This window comes from Excalfactoria chinensis, chromosome 12 (assembly GCF_039878825.1).
Source record: "Excalfactoria chinensis isolate bCotChi1 chromosome 12, bCotChi1.hap2, whole genome shotgun sequence".
NCBI classification, from domain to species: Eukaryota; Metazoa; Chordata; class Aves; order Galliformes; family Phasianidae; genus Excalfactoria; species Excalfactoria chinensis.
In genome coordinates, this window is record NC_092836.1 from 5,336,842 (window position 1) to 5,360,755 (window position 23,914).

The 23,914-nt window shown below is 38.3% G+C and overlaps 1 protein-coding gene across 2 annotated transcripts in view; it reads left to right on the forward strand.

Annotated features, from left to right (window-relative positions):
- Window positions 1–23,914, forward strand: part of SUCLG2 (succinate-CoA ligase GDP-forming subunit beta) — a 101,566-nt gene that overhangs the window by 22,985 nt on the left and 54,667 nt on the right. The window lies entirely within an intron of this gene.

Below are 23,914 nucleotides of genomic sequence, written 5' to 3' on the forward strand. Positions count from 1 at the left end.
GATGGGGAGAAAAAAAGTCCTTATCTATGCATGCATACACGCATGTTATTAGGATGTGAGCGTTTTCATTGCTTGCATTGAGCAGATGTACTGTGCAACATTTAGGATCCATCATTTTCCCTTCCCCACCAAGGGTACTTAAGTCTACTACAGCTCTTGCACTGTGCTTTATGTTCTGTCTGATGGTGAAGCTGTTAAGGGGAACCATCGTTTTAAACCAGTAGGTGGACAAAGCTGAAAGGAATTGTAATTATGCTGGAGGGTGTTACTATGTACTGTCAATTGGCTCTTTGAATCAGTAGAGAACTTACAGAGGGGGCTGAAAATGCTGAGTATCCTAAATGGATGGTAGAAGCTAGGCATGCTTCTGGCATTTCTTTGCCTGATTTTTAACAAAAGCAATAGAGTGCTGCCTGTTGCCACTTAGAGTGTTTCATTACATTTAGGAATCAGTCAGGTGCAGTGTTCACACTCTATCACAGAGAAATGCAATTGAATTGAGTGCAGGGCCTTTGTTCACTCTTTTTTTTTTCCTTTTTTTTTTTTCCCCTCAAGAAAAATATAAGAACATGTAGTCTCTACATATCCGATTTCTGTTGTCTTATGCATGACTGAACTCTGCTCTGGACAAAAGGCAGGCTTTTTATATCAGGCTAAAGAGGTAAAAGTACTTTATGAAAAACAGAAAGAGGCTTCAGAATCCTCTGCTATGAGATAATTTACCTGTCAACTGTTATTCACTGTGTTTTTCACAATGTGGAGATTTCAGTCATGTGATCTCTGTTCCTTCCAGTCTCATGTGGGGATTTTTTCCTTGGCTGTGCTTACTTTTAGATGAAGTCTAAATTTGTAGGTGTTGTTTTACATCCCTTACCTCAAAATTCATCTACATTACAGGTCAGAAAACCACTTGAAAGCAGTGTATGTGTAGAAGGAATCAAAACTTGGTCCTTACATTGGTAATTTTCTTTTTTTCTATAGAAACCCTAATCCTACAGTTAACCTATACTTACATGTTATTGTGTGGTTCACTGTGTAGTAATAGTTTTTCACCGGTGCATTACATTTCATTTCTCCAAAAGCCACTGTGCTCTTAATGTTTTTTAACCAGTTATTTTTTTAAAGCCCTTTGGATTATACTTTTTTGCATCTGGTGAACACTCACATGTTGCTGCAACAAGCTGTGTGCAGCAGCTTGGCTTGCTGTTAGACTTGCTCTCCCAAAAGTCCTCTTACATTCTCTGACAGCTTTTATTAAAGTTCATTGTACCTAAGTTATGTCTTTGCAGAACTATCCTTTCAGACAAGATGATGCTGTAAGTTATTGACTAATATGATTCTATTCTCAAATGGGGCGAGTGTTTAGAAAACAGACTTCAATATTTAATAGAAAGCTAGTGGTGGTTGAGTTTGTTCTGGACCTCATTCAACATTATTGAGAACAAACATCTCCTGCATTTAGCAATCCAGTTAGTGGATTAGCACACAGGTAATGGATTTTGCCTAGTCTAGGTGGTGAAATCCAATACTAGATGATACCTACATTTTGCTGTGAGTTTGTATTAGGAAATACCTGTATTTGCCCTGTTACTCCCAGTCTTCTCTTGGTAGGTGCCTCTTGGGTGCAGTTTATGTATTTTGTCATCCATTTCAAAGCTCCACAGAATTTGCTGTGGTCTGTGGTTTTTTTTATCTGTCCCTTTTCCATTTTCCTATCTTTTTCTTAGAGCCTTTTCCTCATTGTCTGCCTTTTGTCTCTTCATATTGCCATCTCACTTTGTGTCTTCTGATGGGGAGCTCGCTCGTCCTCTTTTTGTTGTGCAGAAGTCTGCCATATAATATCTTGCTTACAACGAATTAATGCAACAGCTGCATTCTGCTGAAAGGCATTGTGTATTTTGAGTACACTCACTATTCTGTTTTCCTAAAGTCTTTTGCTGAAACCACCATTTATTTAACAGTCAGTTGGGAAATGAATGTTTGTGCGTATGATCACAAATTAAGTAAAGATCACTAGCACTTCTAATAATATTTCTCTCTCTATTGGTTCACGTTGAAATGGTTTGATTTTTGTCAGAATATTTTTTCCAAGTTTAGTTGTGCTGACAACATCAAAAACCTCACTCATGTCTGAAAGCGATGCAAATAATAAACTAGTGTGCGTGTGTGGGATCCATAATGACCACTGTGTCAGTGATCCAGTTCGCTCACCCTGTCTGCTGGATGAAGAAATCCAGGAGAATCAGAGGACCCTTTTCCTGGATGTGAGCCCTAAATACCACTGCTGCCTCCTCTTCCCGTGTTGTGGTTGGTTTGTTTATGACTCTTGTAATTCCTTTTTGTTCTCCCTGCTCCCCTCCTGCTGAGTTCTATGCAATGAAACTATTTCACAGATGCTGCTGAGAAGGGGCAAAATTTTCAGCCCTGCAATGTTTAAGCAATGTAATGTCCTTGGTAAGCACTGCAAGGGCTCCCTCACTTGGCTTTATGCGTGCTAGAGCAGCAGCCCCAAGCACCTGTGTGGAGATGGGCAGCTGTCCAACAGCATGTGCATTTGTTGGTAACGGCCACACGTGTTGTGTCCTGTGTGCCAGAAACACTGACAAAGCTATTCCAGCTTTCCTAACTGCAAATATGGGTTTTGTTCTTTTTGAAGCAAAATAAATGAAAGGATGTTGTCCAAGTTGGTCACCGTGTATTGAAGTGTTTCAAATCGAGCCTTCTGGATCCAGCATAAGTTATAAATTTCAGCATTTTTAATAGTTTGGAGATGAAAATTCTTCAAGAGACCCTGAGTCTGGTGAAAACATACTGGAATAGTTAATTTCCAATGCATGGTTGTGACAAACAAATGTGTTTTGTTTGTCTTACCTGCTTCTTTTGTTGGAAAATTACATGCTGAATATAAGTCGGTAAATGCAAGCTGGGGACTGCCTACAGTTGTTGGGTATTTTACAACTATTCTTTGTCATCGAATGTCTTCATATTTAATAGATTTATAGTAATATGAGTAATGGCTTGGGGGCTAACAAATCAAAATCTCATTTCAGATGTTTGACACTAATGTTGTTGTGACTTATTGTTCCCTATGTTGGATATTTTGATCAAATTACCAAAATAGCTACTTGGAAGTAAGAACTCGAAGGAAAAAAGGCTCTAGAAATGGGGTACTGAATATCATATTTAAAGCATGGCGGAGAAAGCGGTCACTTATAGATTCCTGTTGAGTTAAATGTATTAGTGGATTTTTGTTTATAAAACAAGGCGATGGCAGAAGCCATAGCTCTTGGTATGAAAATTTGAAGAGGTGGTATAAAGTGCAGCATGTCACGAGGAAGGTACAAAATGAGTGCTGGTGTTTATTTCGGGTTGGTCACACCGTATTTCACAGTTCTTCAGGGTAGTTTTGCAGCCTCAGAACAATAACCAGATGTGTAATCAGGAAGCAGCTGCATGAAATTCTCATTTTTTCTAATGCATGAGATCAGAACCATTAGATGTGCTTTATGTATAAGATCAGAAAAAATAAACAATTTTTTTCTCTGCAAAGGAGAGCAATCGCTCCTATGCTCTCTAGATGCCCATCTGCTTTAAAATGTTCGGGGCTGATTACTGAAACCAAATTCTGTTGCTCCTTGCTTCTCTGGCTCGCTCTGGAAATGTGATAAAGCATTTGTGTTGTTTTTAATTTATAAAGCTCTGTTGAAAAAGATCCATCTGTGACACCAAATAGCCATTTTTCAAATCCACCTGTGTCTGTAGTGGATACTTTTATCCAAATACCACAGCGTATCCCCTCCTGGGCCTGTCTGCTTCTGATGGAAGATGAATGAATGTGTTGGATTTTTGGTTTTGTTTGTTGTTTTGTTAGGATTCTGCCATCAACGACTGCATTGCTGAGTACATTTCAAGGTAGAAAGGAATACAAGCCTTTCATGTGATATCAAGTATACACTACTGAAAGAAATGCCAGCTTAGCTTAATGACCATTTAGTTGCCATTAGTGTTTTAACAAAGCATACGACTCAAATAATGTTGTCCAGAAGCCGTATGTGACTTTTACTTCCTTGAGAATTCTCTCACTTCATAGGAAGCCTGATTAATTTTTTAAATAAATATCAATGTTGATATTAATTATAGCTCAGCACATTTTGATAACAAACGCTGCCAATGCTATTGGTTAAACTTGTGATGGAAAGATCTGCTTCTCAGCTGGCAGCTTGCAGTTTGCCCTCTCTGGGGCTCATTACCACGGCTGCGTTGTGTTGTGATCTTTGGGGTGACCTTGATCAGAGGAATTGCAGTTCTTCTGTTTACATGGAACAAACTCTCAGCAGGAGACATGCTTCAAGTATTAATTTTGTAATATTGGTTAGAAACTGGAAATGAGATGACAGCGCTCCTCAGATTGATGGCTGCGTGATGGTATTTAATCCCACATAGAAGAGTGTAAAATATGTAATTGATACTTACGTCTGTAAAAATGTTTCATTTTTACTTTAAGCTTTTCTAATGGGAATACAAGTAGTAAAATTACGTTGAATTAGTATATAATTTAAGACTAAAATGATGACTGCCTGGAGATGAGAATGGTTTACAATTAATCCTTTTTTATAGCATCTCTTAGGTCCTCAGTGGCAAAGCTTTTTGTGTGGTCAGCAGTTTGATAGTAGTTGCTTGGGTGAAATAGCTTATTTATTCCTTCCTCCATACTGTGGATGTTTTTATGTTTGAAACTGATTTTATTTGAGGCTGCAGTTTCATCTTCAAGGGGGCAAAGATGACAGTAGGTCTGATATTGTCTCATCGTTAACTGGTATCCTGGGTACTGGCAGAGACTCTTCCTTTTGTAATCAGAGCCCAGAAGGGGGACATATTAAGGAGTAGGAGGAACCAGACCAAATGTAGTGAAAGTTAAACTGAGGAACTTTGCAAAGAGTAAAATTTGAGTAGTTATTCTTGAATGATTAACATTGTGCTGAAAAAAAAACAGCTCTTGCTCAGATGCTTTTCTTTAACTGAATTCTGAAGTATTGCTCCATTTATTTATTTATTTATTACTATTTTTTGTGCTGAGTGTTATGGGTTATGTTCTGGTTATTGCCCTACTTGGATGCCTTTGTCATTTCCCTGCTCTCCACCAGCATCCCGTAGGTGACAGAATGTAGCAGGAAAGTACAGTTGTTAGATAACCATTTTCAGCATGCAAGTTGAAGAAGTAACGTCTTTTAAGTCAGTTGTTTCTGTTAAATATGTCGGTCCTTATGGAATAGGTGCTGTTTTAGGAGGGGCTGTGATCAATGAATAAGAATATTAACCTGTTTGTTTGCGATATGAATATGTGGTTTATGAACCAAGCTGGAAATCTCTGTCACAGATGACCTTGTGAGCTGCACAATGCTCAGAGAGCTCAAAATAAGCAATAGAAACATTGTCTGATATCTCCTTTCCCTCCCTTCCTCCCCCAGCCTCCTTTGACCTATGGAGTAAGCTTAAGCGTTATTTTGCAAAGGTTAGTATGACTTGGAAGAGCTTTTTTTCATCTTTGAAGATGGAAGGAGTTTACAATCTGATATTCTGAATACATCCAGCAATTGAGAAGTACAACCGCTAAGGGGCTGTGATATTTTCTATGCAGATAATCTCAACTGAAGGTGGTAGGGCAGTTTTTTGAAGCTGAAGATGATCTGACATCATTAATCTGCTGCCTCCTATTTGAGAAAGTGCTGTGAATTTAAAATATGTTTATCTACATTTCTTCCAATATTTGCTGTTTCAGAAAAGTAAAACGTTTAAACACACTCATGAAAATGTAATGTGTCTTTGTAACTCTGCTGAATTCAGTTGGGAGATGCTATCTAACTTCATGTACCATGGTGTACTTTAAATGAGGCATTAACTCTCGAGAGTATTGTCATGAAAAACACTTAGTTCCAGAAGTTAGCTGTGCTATTACTTAAGTGATATTTGTTTTCTTACAAAATTTCCAAGTTGACCGCGTGCTGTACTGTCCCCTGTCCTGCTGTTCAAGTCAGCTATTGTTTCTTGCCTCATAGTGAAGGAGAACATTTTTCTTGCACCTCCCTTGGGCTCAATTGTACTGCTCACCTGAGTAAGATAAATAGGGCCAAACTTCATGCTATAAATCTTCAATATGTTTATTGTTCTAAATGCTTAAGAATAACTCTGGATTTTTTGCAGGGAGAGGAAAGTAAGGCAACCTCGAGAAGTTTACAGTATAAATAGTAAACGATATAAATGGTGAAAAAGAGGAGGAAGAGGAGGTGGTAGATGGCAAGAAGGAAATGTTACAGCGGTGTAACTATGGTGCACATGCAGAATTATTTTGAAAGTCTTGGGGGGGAAAAGTCAGATGCTTGAAATGTTCTGTGATAAGTGAGATTTTTGAGCTTGAAGCATCATTTCATTGCTTAGTGTATTTGAGCAGTTCTAACAGTTGCTCAAGAATGATCTGTTAATACTATTTCGTTTATGCTCATTTTTGGGTTGTTAGAAGGAGAAAAACCTCTCACTTAGCCCCATCCTAAGTCTATTCAAGTCACTGGAAGACTGTTCATTATTTCCCTGTGTTTCCCTTCACTCTCTGCCAAATCTCAGCCCTTCATCCCTGCGGGTGTTCACCTGTGTGTTTGAGCAGCAGCCTTCTTCATCTCATTGCCTGTCAGGTATGTGAGCATTGTGCTCCACTGAAGATTGTTGTCATAACAATCCAGATTCTGCATCTGCTTGTCCAGCATCCACTTTTGTGCCTGTTATCTCAGAGGGATCTTCTATGCAGGGGTTCTGGTGGGGTTGTTGGTGGTGGTGGTTTTTAAAGCTCATTAAAGCTTGAATTTTCTTTTGGCTACTTGCTTTTCCACATCTTACCTGCGGTATAATGCAGCTTTTGTTTTATATGTGGTTGGGATGAAAATGGAACAAGAGAGACTTGTGGCAGATTACTGCAAATTTAACTATTTGACAAAAAAAACAAAACTAGTTGCTTATACAAATTTTCCCTATAAATAAAATCTTATGTCTCTTACCATAAAGTGATCTGCCATTTAAATGCAGCACTTAACATGTACTATAAATAGCTTTTGAGTGACAGTCTGATCTTAAGTCCATATGCAGATAGTATTTATTTAAATAATTGTTTCTTTATAAGAAATTGTGTGCCTGAAGATCCTTACTTAGTGAAAAGTCACTTGGCAGTTTTGGGATGAAAACCATTTCATGTCTCTCCATGTTGCACTTTGTTCAGTTCCCAAAAAAGGCTCTTGCCTCTTCTGGGTTTGTTCAGCTTTGTGGCTGTTGTAACAATCAGAATGTTACAGATTCTGATTTATGGCTGTTTTTACACTTTTTGACATCTAGCATCCTGTAAATAGTGATACATACATACTCACTTCCACAGAGTGCATGAAGTATTCCTTCAGAAAGGAATGAGCTACTAAAGAAAGGAAGTAAATGGGTCAGCTTAAATACTAGAGAGAGACTCTGAATGGCTAGGATCAGAGGTAGCTAAGTGAAGCTACTCAAGTTGCCTATCTAATGTTGTACTGTCAGTTGTGCAGAAAGGAATGTAATTAGTGCAATTGACAGCAGGCAGGGTGATGTTAATTATATATTCTCTTGCCTTTCTGTGAGTTGTTTTAGCAAGGTGGGTAAATTATGTCACGAGACATTCTGGGAGTTAGTTGTGATGACTGTTCCCACCAATGCTGTTTGTGCTTCCTCAAACAGAGGATCTGAACTTGATCTCAAAGAAGGGTGAAGTGGAAGAGGCAGCAGAAGCACAGGTAAACCTCATGCAAGAATTCTGCTTCTTAGAGGAAAAATTGCCCTATTCTATATCTCACACCTCAACAAAATCTGAAACTATTTTCTGCAGTGCAGAAGAAAGTAGTCATATATTGTAATGTTCTTTTCAGCACTTGTAAACCAGGCAGGCACAATTCAGTGACTTTGTGAACAATGTGAGAATTGAGTTTCCCCTGTATGGTAAGGCAACTTGCTAATTAAATATTAACCTGGTCTTAATAGTTACTGGGATGTCAGGCACTGCATCTGGTTTTGAGGATACATACCAGGGGCTGTGGGGATGGTGCTTAGGTCACACATTTGTCATCTAAACGGCAGACTGACAGAGCACTCAAACTCTCAGCTGGACCACAGTCATGAAGATGGTGTTTAGATATGGTTCTCTGCTGACAAGTTTAATACGGGTCTCTTTGCAAACATAGGTTGCTGCTTATTCCAGTTTCAGTGTTTTGATTTTTCCCTTTATGTGTGAGTAATTGAGAAAGCTGCAGTTTGGAATTTGTTACAACTGCTCCCTCGTTGTGATGCCAGGACTGTGTGATTTCATTAAAACATGCAGAATGCAGATTCCAGGCATATACATACTTGCAGTGTCCCCCCAGGGCTCATCTTGCAGTGAGCCTAAATGGAACTGAGCAGTGCTGATTTCTACTCCGTGTTGAGATGCATCTTTCCTTGTAAATGCTGACTGCCAGACGAGAAGCTAAAATTCCCTGGTGCCTTTACATTTATTTATGTACACTTATCCAATGGTAGAAAATCTGGAAAACTCTTAAGTCTTAAGTATAAATGTACTATATAGTTCTATCTTTGGTGCAGAGGTGATGAGTGATTGGAGCTTGGGATAGAAATGGTAAGCTGCTTGAACTGGTGTGTAGGATGCTTGCCTTATCTCACAGGACCAAGGGGTGTCTACATGGGATGGTTTAATGGATGAGGAAGGCAAAGAAAGCTTCTAAATATCCAGTTCAACACTATGAGGCTTGCTAAAGTGCCTACTGTATGTAAGTGTCCGTGGCCTTCTATCTATCTTTTAACGGATTAGAAAGAGCCTTTTTCACTACTAAATTTGGTTGTGTTATGCATCCTTCTTTCTGCAAGATTTAAAGAGGTAATCATATAGCTTAAGGAGAGTCACAGCTTGTATTCTTTGGATGTAAACTTGTCAGTGGTTGGCCTCTCTACAGACTGCTCGGTCCCAATTACACTGCATTTGGTATGCTATCCACCCACTGTTCTGAATAAATCCCATGTGACAAATCAAATGCTGAATTGATTCAAGCAAAATGCTTTGGCAAAGCTGTGTAAGCCTTCCCAAGTTCATGGAAGAAGACTGATTAGAAGGCTGGAGCAACCATGGGAGACAGTGGATGGCTGCACTCTTCAGAGCCTGCAAGGGGCATGGGCTGCTTGTGCTCCCTGTGGGAAGTCATGAGCCTGTCCAAAGCTCTTCTGGAGCTTCAGGATCAGCTCAACAAGTTGTGAGCTCAGCTTCCTTCCAGAAGCTACAGAACGTGTGCAGTCTCTTATTACCAGTGATACCTGTAGGTGTTAGGGAACCTTTTTTTCTTTTCTGCCTGTGTCAGCACTTCATGCTGAAATTCAAATGTAATCACAAAGGAATTAATTCCTACCTTTGGTAATCCTGGTGATGCAGCGAGTTAAAATGCATATTTAATAATCAATTAGTATGCAGAATATTTCTCATTGAATGATTAACTGCTGTTTTGGAAGGAGATAACAAATGGCACGGTCACCTGCTTGTTTATGGTGCTCACAATGTTAGTATGGAGAAGATCCAATATTTTAGTTATGTGGTTTATCTCTGAAGATTGTGAGAAAGTGAGTGGAACACTTATACTGACTGTATTTTCTTGGCTTTATTTGTATCTGTCTCTATATAAACTGCATTTTCTCCTTGCCTATGACCAAGATCTTGAGCAGCCTAGGTTGACTAAGTCACCTAAGAAATAGGACTGCTGCTTTCCTGCAGTTCAGCTTCTGGAAGTCCCGCAGGCTCCCAAGGTACGTGCATTCCTCCTCAGGAGACCAATTTAGGGGACTTATAGCCCCAGGTTTTTTTTAAAGTTTACTATGAAACCACAGTCAGTGCACTGAGAACATTCCTTACCTGAAAGTACTTTTCGCCAGAACATAAACACAGTTTCTTTTGTATATAAACAAAGAAATAGGCTTATGTGGGAGAGTGAAGGATCTTACATAAAGTATTGTCCTTTTTTTCCTTTTTTTCCCCCCTTTTTTTTAATATAACTTCAGTTCAACAGGGAAAATCAATTTTTGGTTCTTCAACTGCAAAGAAAGATCAAAAGGTAGAATTGACAGCCTAAACAAAGGGTGAGGTGGGACGGGCTGCTGGCACTCCTGTTCCCTGGTGTGCTTCATGCAGGCACTTTTCCAAGCAGAGTACATTTACAGAAGAATCAAGTAGTGGGTTTTTTCTGTGTTATTTTTTTCATCTGAATCAATAGTATGGGGAGTAAAAAAAAAAAAAACAACAAAAAACTTGAATATAAATGTTTAAAAAAACAAACAAAAAAGGCTTATATTAATTTTATGGACTTCTGTTGCTGATAAAGACAGCGGTTCTCAGATATACCAGGGTTCTCATTGCAGAATACTTACATTATAAAGAATTATCATTGATTGTACTTCTCTAGAGTCCTTTTTTTAAGGGTAGTATATAATGCATTTGATATTCAGGCCCACGCACAGCTAGGCTACTCTTACTCTTGCTTAAATGCTTGGCTGGATGCATATTTGAATCATCATATAAAAGCTAATTTCAGTCACTGTATTGGGAAACTTTATGGAGATTGGCTTTTCTGCTTTATATTCAATCATATTTTTATCTTTAATAATAAAACGTGATTTATTCTTAGAGGCACATATTTACAAGAGGAGGACGTTAAATTGTCAACAGGAAAAACAGAAAAGGGAAGAGTGTGAAAACTTTAAAAGCCCCAAACTGAGAAACAACTTTGAAGGCATTCCTTTAATAAAATGTATTATTTTCTGCATAAATTAAACATAAACAAACAGGCGCGATAAGTTTAGCTCAGTTGGGAAAGCAAATCTTTTGTTAACACTGTGATACTGCAGCTAATTGTTTGCTTTCATTTCTGTTTTGCACACAGAGGGGTCTGGAGGCACAGTTGGCCCCTGTGGCTGTAGGAGCCTTGGGACTGTAAGACGCATGCTTAACTGTATGTGGCTGAATTGCTTTGTTGGGTAGAGAATGATAGAAGTAATGCTTGACTTCAATGTGTTTCCACCTTTTAAAGTGGATTGCTGTATAGACAATAGTGATCTTGCCATATAATATATTAATACAGTGGATACTATAAGCATAATAAATAGGCTGCATCTGACTTGAGGTGCATCTTTGTAGGGAAATACTATTTCTACTGTCCATATGTTTGTCTTCACCCATGCAGCCAGAAGGTGTTTACATTTGGGGCTCTGTACTTTGGCACGTCTTGGAATGGTAAAGGTGCAGAGAACTGTCTACAGAATGCTCATTTCAAATACAGATGGTCTGGAGTTTCAGAAACAGCAGAATTATCATACAGTTCTGGGTTATTTGGAGTCCAGAGTTGTCAGGGCAGGGTACTTTGCACTGTAGCATCTGAACAACAGAACCTTCATATAAAAGGCTTTCAATTGGTTGCCAGAGATTGAATGATTTATAATGCTTAGCCTGTGATTTTATTTTATATTTTTTGATCCAGACTTCCTCAAGCACTGAGAAGCTCCACGTCCTCCTTCATCAAATCAGATGTACTCAAGGAGAGCTTTGAGAGCAAACCCATGGACCTTTATTTTGGATGTCTGTGTGATAGCTTTGCAAGGCTGAAGTCAATAAGTGATAAAAGTCTGACTGTGTGTTTGATCAGCATAGACTTTGAGCCACTTTAAACTAATTGTAGCTCACATACTGCAGAATTAAATCTTAATTTTTGATGGCTGTTCTGAAAGAGGTGACTGATAAGAAGCCATGTTGAGGAATGGTAATAGTAATAAAATGTGCATGATCTTCTGACTGCATATTTGCAGGATTTCTCTTCCTTTGTTCATTGACTTGTGTAACAGAATAGGTCCTTGGAGACATTGACAGGAGGCTGCCAGCTCTGCCCACTGAGTGTGTGTGGTGTCAGGGGATGGCATCGCAGTGCCACTTCACTGCGTGGACAGAAGTTTGTGTAGCTCCGTTAAAATATTCCGCTCTTGATTTTTCATTTTATTTGTTGCTCTGTTTCTTCTTTCTTTAGGCTAAGACAGCTGAGAGCTTCATGAAAAGTTTACTGCATGAAGCACGCCTCACTAACCTGGATGGCCAAGGTTAGAGCCTCAGGTGTCTTGTTCTCTTTCCATCAACACCTTTCTCTGCAGTGCTGGCTGAGGCTTTTCTTTAGAGCTGCGCTGTGCAGAGCTATGAAAAATTCTACTCCTAGAGGAAATTACTTGATTTCTCAAGGCAATTCAGGTTCTTCACTCTGATATTCCTCTCTTGCTTCCATGTTTCTTGTCCTGCTGCCATTTTCTTAGGTTACAAGCACACAAATTACCCTTGATCCTGGGCAAGGCAAACCTCTATGCCTTGTTCTGGCATCTTCTCATTTGGCCTTTGGGATACCATACAGGCTGCCTTGGAGGGTTTTTCACAGGCCGTTATTCTGTGACCCACCAGGGTTTTGTTTAAATCGGTTTTCTTCATAATAATGTTTCCCATGCTGAAACCCAGGAAACTTGATATTTTAACTTTGCTTCAGGTGAGCAGGACCCAACAGCAATTTAATTACTGCTGCTTGAAAGTTCCTTTGGCAGATGCATACTTAGTTCTGCGAGCATCAGCTGAAGTAATATCAGAAAAGCAGGTTGTGTTAGTCAATTGAAAGAAAGGACGCGATTGTAGATGTTCAGCTTCAGATCAGTGGTGTAATAAAGTAAAAGAAAATTACTTGTATGTTATCTGATTTCATTTCTCATGTATCCAATATGCTTGCTTTTAAAACCAGTCCAGAGGCTGTGTGTCCAATTTGCTTTGAAGAAAAATATGGGAATGGCTACGTCTGTGACAGATTCGAAAAAGACTTCCCTTGTGAAACAATAGAAATGAATATATAAAAGAGGGGAAAATAGAAAAGGAAGAGCTAAGAAAGGAAATGAGGAATGGCTTAGATCCATTTGTTTAGGATGTGTGCATGAGGTGACGTTTCTTGCATGGTGAAGTTGGAAAGAGTTTGATTAATAATTACTTTTATAAATGAAATCAATTACTGATCTTAAAAAATGTCACTTTGGGATGAATGAGTGTACAATGAGGCCTACTTTTTTGATAACTGTTTTTCTTCAGTAATTTAATAAGTGAATTGCTGCCTTTCAGCATTTCTTAGTAGTTAAAACATTATTGATGTTTATAATACATAATTAAGACACAGTGAGTAACTTCTTATACTACCTTGTTCATTGCTAAAAAAATGTGTGCATATGTGAGGAAGTTGATGCCTTCATTCAGACTTGCATGTATTTTCTCGAGCAATACATGGTATTTCGGCTTAAATATGCATGGAATATTGAAAAACCATTCTGAAGAGTGAAATGGATTGCTCTGACTGTGGTTGGGGTTGTGTATCTTTAAAGAAAAGCTGTAGCTCTTCTCTGACAAGGAAATATCTGTGGGGTGCTGTTTTGCACCAAAGCGGTTGCTGTATTTTTCACAGTGTTGCATGTCGTGTCCTAACACTGATAGAATCATGTAGGCCGTGTTGCAGGCTGTAGAAAACCTAAAGCAAATACCAACATGAAATGCCCGATAGCATAGCAAGGAAGGAAAATGTGAGCAGTGGACCATGGGATTTGATTTGCCTCCCGGTACAGATGTTGGCTTCAGATGTATCAACTGCTGTATATACCTTCCCAGGAAAAAAGATCCCAGCTCCAGGGCTTAGTTTTCTGTATCTCCAATGATGTGTCTACCAGATCAGGGACTTAAACCAGGTTGACTTTAATGCAGAAGTTGAAGTATTCTCAATGGGAGGCTGAACACATCACTCAATAATAAGCTTTGTCCTTACGTAACACTCAAATTCTTTAATTGTGATGTGTTGCCTAGATGTAAGTGTAGGATTGCTGTTGCCATTTCATAACTAAGCAAGGAATACAGTATGTCTGGCTTGATGCAGTTTGGTGAGATATATTAGAGCTATTTACTTGTAATGTGCTTGTGGATTTGGGGGGAAGATGGTTATGCCTTCAAGCGACATTGCTGAGCATCTGTACTCTCTTTTAATAGCTAAGATTATAAGGTGTGTTTATGCAAAATATTGTATGTAAGCTTGTGTCTGTATAGAAGATACCCATTTTTAAGTGATTCCAGACCTGTGAAGTACGTAGGTAGGTATCTTTTTTGTGAAGTACTTTTAGTTTGTATTAGTATTAATGGAGGATACAGGCTTGACATTAATTGAATATTTCTGTATTATGCAAACAACAGTTAAAATTGAAATCATTTCAAATTAAATACACAATGGAGAGGAAGCTTTTTTCCCCTCTTTTGTCCCTTCAGTCACCATACATTTTGTATTCTGTACTATAAAGTATGAAAATTCTAAGATTTGATGTTAATGACATCTTTATGCCAGTAGATCTATATGTATATGTGTATAAAAATATACATAAAGCATGAACATTCATATAAAAGTAGCACAAAGATTGTTAGGGGAAAATAATCCTGTGAATATGAATGTGCAAGGATGCTGCATTGTATTCTCTTTGGCTTACCTTCAATGTAGCCTCAAAATGTCTTTCCATGAAAGATGAGCATGACAAAACTGCACTCTTGAGAACTGACAAGGATTGTAGTGTACGGTATTTTTGAATGCAATAATTCAGCAGATTTAAAAATAGGTATATTAAGAAAGTCATACAGTCCCCATGACTTTAAAGTAATCCATTGATGCCTAAGTATATAAAATATTTTCTTCCTATTGCTCTTTGCTTAACAAAATCTCTTGTCAATTTTATCCCCAGGAGATGTGCAGATGATAGGAATCATTTATATTGTGTGTTCACATCTGCCTGTACTGGAGGTGACTTGCTTTCCAAGCACCCAAGGCTAGTGTATCTTATGCATGTCTGGATGCTTGTGCAAAGAAGTGTTCTCTATCCATCAGTGTGACTCCCTGTAGTGGGCAGTACTAAAAGCTGTCATCCAAAGTGCTTCTAAAGAAAACTTCCGTCAATGTATGTAGACCTTACTCCAGAAATGTCCAGTAATGCAGGTAGCCATGTTATTTCCATTTCACCTTAAGGGATTTCAGTAGGTAAAGCTGAGTATCAGAACACTCCATGTGCTACACAGATCTTTGTAAAAGCTGTTGTTGCTGTTTCAGAAGAAAGACCTTGATGGTGGGTTTGAGGCATTTAGTGTGATTAATTGGATTATCTGGAGGTTAACACAGACCAGAAATATGTGAAGGGGCAAGAAGTTGAGGAAGTCCTTGGAGCTTATAGGACAGCTGGAGACATTCCAGAGCTTCATTTTCTCTGTGCCCTTGTGACCATAAGGATTTTTATGGTTTTCTTTTTTTTTTTTTTTTTTTTTCCTTTGTTTTTGGTGCATAAAGATTAGGAAATAACTCTTAGTTGTTACTTACGAAGCACCATATGGCTCTGTAATTTTGGTTTTCAGTGGAATGGGGAAAATGAAATTAATTGAAAATCACACTTGAAAATCAATTATTAAGCTAATGGAGCTAACAGCTTGCCCAGTGTCCTCATACAGAGCATGTTGTAACTCTGCATAGTAACAAGCAGCTCATAAATCCACAAGGCAAAATGCAAGGGTAAAAAGTAGCTGAGACAAGAAGAGAGACTACATGCATTGGTACAGTGGCATGGTCATGAATGTTGTTAGTTCAGATGGAAAGCCAATGGTTGAGACTAAGGATACTGTGTATTTTGATAACTGTTTTACAGTGTGATCTAAATAATTAATTTGTGAATGTAGAAGAAAATCCTCATCTCTGGGGAGAAAAGGGTTTTATCCCAGTTTTACTTTCTCTTCCTTTGTAAAGCTAATCAAATAGAAACTTGTTCTATCTACACAACTAAGTAGTTGCAATCTTAGCTTCAAGGAGCAGCAGTCACAACATTTAAAACTTGATGAGTTTTTCTCATATCCTTTCCTAATAGGCAGCAAGTCTTCACAGCTAAGTCTGTAGCATTTACGTTATCTTGTTTCCACCAAACACTAAAAACTGAAGACTTTTTCTCAATACAATAGTTTAAAAAAACAGAAATCTCCAAGACTGGGAGTAAAACTTAAAATGTTTCTTGGCATACCTGGAGCAAGTTGTCTTTCTGCAGAGTGTTTGGAAAGTGTCTGTAGGTGGTGTGAAATTAAGAGAAGAAAACAGAGGAAGGAAAAAGAAATCTAGAAAAAACATTAAAAGGTAATTATTTTTCTTAGCTTACTATTGGCAGAGATGCCAGTTATCATTAGGGATGTGTTTTTGAATGGTTTTATGTTGAGTGCCTCAGCTTAATGCATGCGTGTGAAGGAATTATGTAGTTTGGTTGTCTTTGTAGATCTGTAATTGACTGTCATTCAGATGGTAAAGGTTTGGCACTGTCTTCTAAAGAAAACTTTTTTTAGGCTTTGAATTTAAATTCAGCAGTGTATCACTGGCCAGTGAGTTTTCCTTTTGGAGTAGTGGGTGGAAATTAAGTCTGAAATACCGAATAAGGTAGTAGCAAATTTAGATAATGGGTTTCCTCTCTAACCTTTTTCCAATATCAAATTATTTTGGCCATCACCCTTACTTCATGTATGATAAGTAAACAAAAGCAAACAGAGGATTATAATACAACCTCTCCCTTATTCGTTATGCTTATTTTATTATTGATTCCATCTTACATTAAACTAAACACAGTTGGGCTTACCGCAGATGAAACTTCATCTGCTTGCAGTACTTTGCTTGCCTGTTGCCAGAGGGCTAGGATATTTCTTCTTCGTACTGCCTAATGCCATAATAAATATGCTTATTTTCCTCTTGCAGTGTTTCTGTGCTTTAAATATGTATTTCTCCATTTATTTTTTTAATTTCATCATTTCACCATTTTTTTAAGCCTTCAGATGAAGAGGGCTTTTTTATTTTTTTTCTCTGGCTGTTTCAAACTTGGTTAACTTGATTTTCTAGTTTTGGCCTTTGGAAATGAATAAGCTTTTGCTCAGAAGTCTGCCATTAGTCAACCTTAACGGGAATGAAACATCAGAACCGATTCACATCAGTTTTTTTCTTTGTGACTTTTCTTTTCACACTAGGGTGAAATTTGTTAATATTCCAGATGGCCAGATGGCCATACCTGATCATCTACAAAGTCCCACTGACATCTACAAAAGAACTTATATAGCACTTAGCCTTGTGCAAACCCTTTGCTCGCCAGCTCTGCTCCTTGATTTTACTTCATCTGGATTTCAGACCTGTTACCAGATGTAACAAAAAAAACTATTATTTTAAATGAGATAGTTATATTCATTGTGTGCCTTATCATATTCTTTGCCAAAAAGAATGTGCTTCCATAAATTAGACTAGATTTGTGTAGCAAATATTTCCCACCCAGTTGTTTCCCGGGTGATGACCAGTCTAGCACGATTTTCTTCAGAGGTTCAGGAAACGTTCAGCTTTACAGCAAAAATCTTTGTACTTAGCTCTTCTATCTGAGCCAGATGATGGTTTGAACTGCTGGAGAACAGTTCTACTGGAATTGGTTCAGATCAAAATACTGCCAGATTTGCTGTCCCTTTGCATGGTTCTGGCATTGGTGTGAATTTATGTATTTATAGTCTGAGCAGCAATAGGTGTCGTGTTTAATGCAGCCCTACAAAATGAACAGCTGAGGGCTGCAAGTCTTAGAGGTAGAGCAGTATTATTTGATGGTGTCTCAGGAAGGAAACATTAATTTTGCTAAAAATGCAAATTTCCAGCTAAGAACAATTAAGTACTTTTACTTAAATAGATAGAAAAGTTTTAGGTGTGGAGTTTCATTAAGAAATTTTCATGAAACATGTCAAAACTCCAGCTCGTGAAATATTTATGCGTGTACTCTAATGCTAAGACGGCATTAGCGCATGCTTGAAATTAAGGAGATAATGAGCTGTTTTGATGAAAGTGTCAGTATTGTGAATTCATGCTCATCACTCTCAGTTATTATGAAGCAGAGATGACTGCTGCTGATGTGGTGAGGAGCGCCAAGGGAGCAGGGAGATGCCTGAGGCCGGGCAGCACGTGCACATCTTGCACTCTTGGGGTTAGTTGGTGTCAGGGTTAGGGTTAGTGGGTCCTGCCGCACTGCTGTTGCCAAACATGTAGAAATTGGGCCTAGAGCAGCTTCTGATTTCCTTCTTGTGTGTTCTCATTCTTTCAGAGGCTGCTGATTTGGTGCTCAGTGGCCATGGTGTGATGTGTTCCATCTCTTTTAGCTTTGCCCTCTTGTCTGTAGTGCTTATCCTTCAAGGATCTCATTGTGCATGGGTGGGCCTGGTTGTAAGGCTGTGCTTGGCAAGGGGCTGACTGGCAAGTAATGACCACATGCATTACATTATGAGTGAGTTGACACTCCTTCAAGTAATGGTGGTGACGTGGCAGTTATCTTTACTCTCTGCATATTTATTTGTGAGTTGGTTGGTTTTTTTTTGTTGTTTTTCATTCATGTCTGTTTTGTTTAGTTTTTACCATGTGAATTTCCTGATAGTTTACTCGGGATTCTTATTTTGTTCTCCATGTTTAATAACGTCACGTCTTCTATTGTAACTCTTTCATTCCTCAGCGTGAATTATGAAACAACTAATACATGTTTCTCAGTTTTTCTATACTCTACACTAACTACTTATTTTTCAAAATAGTCCCAACAGTTCAGTAAGGGACAAAAGCAGAATCAGTCAGTAAGACTTTCTGTCTTTCTGGCTTGTCTTCCTGATATGTAATCTCAAAGAATGAAGTTTTGAAATCCTTCCAGGAAAGCAGGTGTGTGTATTGTTGCAGCTAGGGGGGAGAGCAGAGTTTGGTTCTTAATGACTGCTTGACTTCGGCACTACAGATTGCATGAAACCTGTTCTCTGAATTGCATTAAAATAAATGGTGCTGTGGTGTTCAATCAAGAATTTAGGATGCAGTTGAACTGCCCGAGTCTGCTAATTTCTGAAATATGTTTATAAATATAAAAAAAAAAAAAAAAAAGAGAGAGAGAAGGCAAAGGAAACTTGAAACCAAAACAAGGTTATAGTGGAATGAATTTACTGAGATTTTTCTTTGCTTTTCCAAAGTTTATAGTTTTTTTTATAAGCCCTGGGTCTATCAGAGTAAAATCTTCATTAAATTGAATGAGAACTTAGGTTGAAAAGAGGAATTCTTGCTGGATGGAAAATATCACAGATAAGATGACTGATCAAATTTATAACATGAATACAATCAAATAATTTTAATGTGGAAACTTTTCTTTGTAGGATATCTGGCTCAACATGCATGGTTTTTTAATTCTACTGGCTCTTTGTTGTATAAGTAATTTATCAGCTTTAACTTTATGTATAAGTGAGAATACCTGAGTACTTTTACTACAAGGTTTAAAGGTGCAGTGTTAATAGTGAACTTTAGTGTAGTTTATTTTTATCTAGCTTTAAAATTTTTATCACTTGTGGAGTATGTAGTAATGGCTACAAAAGCAATTAATAACAGCACTGACAGAATCAAGAGACTGACTAATTTATCATTATAGATTTTAATGAGGCTTATAATCTAGCAATAAATATACAATATATTCAAAACCATGGAGTCATGAAAAGGATGATTTATTTAATTCAACACTTGTCTGAAAACCGAAGCATATAGAAAGTAGATGTATAAGAATGTAATTCCTTTTTGGTTTTACGGAGCGGAAGAGTGGGAATAACAGAAGAAAGGAGTTTAAAATCAGAAGAGGGATGAAGAAACTCAAATTGATTTTTCAACTGAAGGTGTTTAAGCACTGCAATAGTTCTGTAGATGTAGGAGGAATCTCCTTGTGGTCAGCTCCCATTCCCCATCTCAGTCTGTAGAAGACACACTGACAGAGCCTGGGGAAGGACCTTGGGCATCCCTGGAGCACCCAGAATTTGGTAGCAGCAGGAGAAGCAATAACTGCTCCTTGGGAAAAATTGTCTCAAAGTCAACGTAAAGAGGCCCAAATATGAAAAATTATTGGAGAAACTTGAACAGTCAGTGTTCAGTTTGGGAATTATGTTGTGTTACCATTTTTAACTATCATCATATTATGCTTATTATCTAACCTTATAGCTTGAAGCAAGTACATGAGAGTGTCTCTGGACAACAATATAAAGAACCGTAAGCACCTGGCAGGATCCTGCCTGAGCAGTATAGAGGAATTGCTGTTCTTTCCTAAAGGAAGGCTAGAAACTCCTGCAGTAGCATTAAAACAAGAAAAAAAATAAAATAAAAGAGGACAGTTGAAACCCCAGGAATGAGGTTTCCTTGCTGAGAAGGAAAGTTTTTACTATCAAATCCAATAAGGTCAAGTCTGGGAGTTGAGTTTGTCTCTGCCTTCCACACCTCAGAGTTCCCTTTATGAGCTTTAAACTGCAGACACCATTTGGGGGAGATTGGGATGTTATCCAGAAACCTTAAAGGGCACCTTTGCTTATCAGCACTGATGAGGAAGCTGAATCAGGAAAGGCTTAGAAAAATCACTGAGTAGGTTGGACTCAGTGTTTATGGTCCCATTTGGGTCAGTGAGCAGACAGTGCTTTTGCACGATGTGAATTAGGCCTGTCCTCAATGTGTCTTCATCACACTGTTCCCATGGGTTACTTCCATCTCTTTTTGCAGCGTGTCCTAACCTCATAACAGAAGAGATGCCTGAGTTTGGCCCTTTTCCTGTCATCAGTTGCCTTACACTGGGGCAAGAATACACAAATGTAATACTGAATCAGGCTCTGCATTTTCAAGAGGTGCCAACGCTAATTAATTTTCACAGAACCCCTGCAGACAGAGAAGCTGAGCTGCAGAAGGTTGCATGGTGAGACAGAGATGTCATTAGGATGCCATGTGAGGCTACCTCCTGCTTAGCCCTGTGCTCTCAATGTGCTGCCCTGCCGGAGTGCTCTGGAGCACAGATGTGTTGTTCAACAGGCAGGAGTGAGGCCTAGTGCTGTGCAGGCTTACATTCCCTATTCTTTACAGCAGCATATTTTTGGTAAGCTACAGCATGCTTTAATGTGATTGTTAACACGGCTAATTTGCAATCACGCAGTCGTATCAATAATAATGGAAAGTTGTTCACAGGTAATAAATTAACATACCATATAACAAGTAGAACTGTGGTTCTTAGTATATTGTTTCACGATCAGGAATTCAGTAGTTAAATATACACAGCAGTGGGCTGAGAACAAGCTGTTCATTTTTGCTGCAAGCATTACCAGTGGACCAGAGTAATCATAGCTCCCAAAAGCAGGACTGATTTTATTGATTCTAAATAGGCTTTCATTATAGAGCTGAGCCTGTTGCAATTGCAAGGAGCAGCTCCGCCATTGGTATGCGCTGCGTTGACTGTAGGGAAGGAGATGTGTTGCTGAATGCAATGTGGGGGATGCTTGTGCCTTGGACTTTTGTATCCTATTCTCCTGAAACAATGGAATTTATTTAAAATAGAAGCACTTAGGGCTTTTTCCTCTATTCTTGGAGGAAATGTTAGAAATGAACAAGGTTGGACCCAATTGCAGTTGTGAAATTTTAAACTTGGGGGATTACAGGTCTATTGTAGTTAATGGCATCTGGCTTAGGCATGAGCTGTATTTTGGTCTAAAATATATACACATATACATGCATATTTACATATATATATATATATATATATATATATATATATATATATATAATTTTTTTCTGCAGGGTAATGTAAAACATGTATGTGTATGGGATTCAATGAGCAAACTGTCAAGTCCGAGATAATAATGCATTCAAGTTAAAATTAGTTAAGAACACATACTGTTACCAGCAATGTGTCATTAATCTGCAAGAAGTTTGCAACTGTTTGCTGCTAAACGAGTGACACCAAAGTCTTTTTTTTATTGTTATTTTTAAGGTTTAGGAAGGTTTTGAATCTGTGGCATCAGTTCTGTGTGCACTTAAGAAACAATCCGTGTGGGTTTTGTTTTGCTTGCTTCCTTTTTTCATTTTCCAGAGAGTCTTATCAGTCACTGGACATAAACAGAAGTTCATTGGAGCCTTAATTACCAAATGCAGTGCAGTTGAAAATGTTGCACTGTGCTTTACGGGGGTGTAAAGCCGCGTTGTTTCTGCTAGTTGCCTTCAAATGCAGTATTTATAACTACACAACCCACCCTAAAAACATTTTTCCAACCTTTCTACGACAGTTTGGAAGGCTGCTAATTTAAATTAATGACAGCTTTTTGTTTTTAATAAGTGTAACACTGACTTTATATACTCCTTTTTAGTTCTTGTTTGTTTTTGCTAGTGCCTACAAGTGAAGGTGAATTAATTGCTTTATATATCCCAGCTAAAACCACGCTTGTCTTTTGGGGTAGATTTTCATAGCAATTTGGGAACTCAGGCAGAAGATGGCATTCAGACAACTTTATGTGAACGTTTCAGGAAACCAGCTCTTTAAATAAAATGGTGTTGTTAAGTAGTGAATCAGCTTGGTAAGTACTGAATGATCAAGCCTAGTTACTGTAAAATAAGATCTGGCTGGTTTACTTCATTTTACAGAGCTTGGGCAAATAACTATTGAATTAAATTGCTTCCTGTTGGTTTCCCCAGGGCAAGCAGAACCTGCCGTGCCGTGCTCTGCCGAGCTCCCACATTGATTAGTTCCTCAGGTCTAATCTTTACGTGGTTATGCTTACTTTCTAGTGTGCTTATTTATGCTTTTGATAGTTGTTTTTCTGAAGTCATTGCATTGCCTTGATAGTCCTCTAGTGGATTCTGAAAACGTAGACGTTAATTCCTTTCTTTGTCTTCGTTTGTTGTAGCCAAATGAGGAAAATCAACTCTACGTACCGTGCTGTTAGGAGTAAAAAGGAGCTGCTGGCTTAGGATCTGTGCACAGGGGTGATCAGCGCTCCCCTAATTGACATCACGTCTCACTGACATCCCAAACCCACCCTGTCGGTGTGGTCGGCACGTAAACTGACCTAATTAAATGTTTGCAGCAGCACCTATTAGCAATACTATATCAGGTTCTTTATCACAGCACCTACTGTAACGTTAGGGCCTACTGCTGTAGCTTGGAAAATGATTTATGGTTTTAATTCATCTTAATAATTTGTGTGCTTAGAAAATGCTTGATATAAAACTTTTTGTTGCATTTAAATTTCCTTGTTATCTGCTGTGGAGTGGCATGAGTAATAGGGAGCCGAGAACATATATTCAAATGCATGAAGTATTTTCAAGGAGGCTTTTAAGGTTCAGAGTGATATATGTCAGGTGTTACTGAACGGATAAATATGTGGAAGGGTTTGGGCTTGAGCAGCTTGGAAATCAGTCACTCTTGATACAGTGCCTCCAATAGCTATCTTTAAAATACGTTTCTGCCTTAGTGCACAAAACAGAATATTTATTTCATAATATTTATTCTGTCCTAAGATCCAACTTGCTTTCTATTCACTGAAGTTTATGTTACTGAAACTTTGAAATGATGCTGTGTTAGAACTGGTCTTCACCAAAAAAAGACTGCACCTCCAAACCTGTATTCAATCATCCGTAAAGTGTTTGCATGTAATATGAGCCTAGGAAGCCGGTGTTTGTTTGACTCTGAGTATCTATACACTCTGTGCCATTTAAGTAGCAAGTCTGTCAATTTAATGTGAAATTACCATGTTTTCTTGTGTACCTGTATCAACCAGTTTGATTCAAGGTGTGACCTCATCCACTGCAGTCAGAGATCTCCCCAGAGTTCAGAGGGAAAGAGTCAGTCATGAAACAAAAATGTTAGCCTTTTCTAGGCACTGCGTAATGTTGTTAATTAACAACAATTAATTTCCTGTTAGGGTCTC